Source organism: Meleagris gallopavo, chromosome Z (genome assembly GCF_000146605.3).
Source record: "Meleagris gallopavo isolate NT-WF06-2002-E0010 breed Aviagen turkey brand Nicholas breeding stock chromosome Z, Turkey_5.1, whole genome shotgun sequence".
In the NCBI taxonomy this organism is placed as follows: domain Eukaryota; kingdom Metazoa; phylum Chordata; class Aves; order Galliformes; family Phasianidae; genus Meleagris; species Meleagris gallopavo.
Window position 1 is genome coordinate 53,102,580 of NC_015041.2, and position 2,015 is coordinate 53,104,594.

Sequence of the window (2,015 nt, forward strand, 5' to 3'; positions counted from 1 at the left end):
AAACTGAGGATGGCATCCTCCACTCAAAATTCATGCTCGTTATACAAACACTGCTAGAAAACATACATGAACTCTCTGCAGTATTGTGGTCTCACATCACTTCAAATAACCAAAAATTCTGTGCTGCAGGTCGGGACTGAATTTATTAAAATAGTTCAAGCAAAAGGAGACAGAAGCTGGGTGCAAGACCAGCAGTTAACTTCACTGCTATTTAACTGTTGTGAAATCTGGGTTGCAGCACTCAATTCAAAAAGTGATAAATTTCAAAAGTTACTGGACTATTTGCACTTTAAAAAGTATACATACACATGTACAGAAATATGGTTATTCATTTCTATATATTGTATAAATACATTTATTTAACTTTATGTGCAATCAAGTACACGTGCACAAATTGTAACTCCTGAACTGAGGTATACACACACACAAAAAAAAAAAGAAAAAAGAAGTGCAGCAAAATATGACAAAAGATATGTGAGATAAACACTCTGATATGAAAGCCTGTCAAGGACCCTCGGAAGGTATTCTCCAGCAGGTTTGTAAAGGACAGGATGAATAGTTAATAGGAAGGTAGGGTTTACCTCTGATCTCTGCCAAGGGAGGAATGCGATAGTGCCACTGCTATTAGAAAAATCGGTAACAGAGTAATTAATGCCAGTGGAATCAACCTGTGAGATAATGTACTTTATATACACGTAGTCTAGTGCTCCCCTTGTACGCTCCACAACGCAGGATATAGTGGAACCTTCATCAGATATCTGGAAGAAAGCAAGAATTTTAAATGTTTGTTTATGTAAGAGTAAATCAAGACAATAAATGCATAACATAGAATTTTCTAATGTCAGCCAAATGTTCAGCTGAAAAAAAAAAAGTCAATGTCATGTTATTTTTAGTTCTTTTAGAGTTGTAGGAAGCTGAAACTGACCTTGATGGCAGTTAGAACAATCCTACTGGAATTTGCAACAATTTCTAATGCATCCCCTGGGACTAAGGTAAATAGCAACACAGGTTTATTCTGGACAGAATCTCTTTCCCAAAGCTGTGTGTCAGAAACAGAATCAATATGCTTGAAATATACAAGTCAAAAGCAACTCAAACTACTTTATATTAAGGCTGTTTATTTTAATTTTCCTTAGCAATAATTTGCAGAAAGATTTGGGTCATCCCTTTTCTGAACACCATAGAAAAAAATAAATACATTAAACTTACCATCATAATTCAAAAGAATTTAGAATTTTCTATGCTACAGTCCTCCTTACAGGTTTATCTTAACACATAGCAAGAATTTCACATCTTTGTAAATGTATTCACATGGACTATATGTTTTAGAGATGAATGATAGCAATATTGAAATAGAAAATAATTTTATCTGAAAATTTCCAGAAAGGTTAATGTTATCATAGTAATTAAGTAAATTTCAGGGATGCTATATGATACACTGTGGATACTGCATATGACTTCAGCTTTTTAGTAAATGGATACACACAAAGTTAAACTACTGGTAAACCATTGCTGTGTTCCTGCATCATCAGTAAGAGTTCTAATGCTTCCTTGGTGAAATGGACATAAGATAGGTGCAAAACAATTAACATACCATATACATTTTAAATTTTTCTTTATGGTTGGTTGATGATCTGTGGCATCTATGTATCTCAGTGGCATTTGAACCTAAAAGAATCCATTATCATAGTATATGGTAGGCACACAAAAAGCAAACTGAGCCAAACTGAAAACTAGTATCACTCAGGCAGTGCAGTTATTCTAAAAAACGTTGCACACTAGCACTCTGACTAAACAGAATGTAATTAAAAATCTGTAAGAGCTCCCAGTTCACAAACTATATCATTTTTTTTGCTCCAAAATAATACAGTACTAATAAGAACAGCAGTCATGTTCTTCCTCTCATACCTGATTAAAGTAGATTATTTATATCTATTTCTATCTGCTCCGAAAAGTAGCAAGTTTACACAGTACACTGAAAGAAAAAAAAACTTAAAAACTAAAAAAACAAAAAA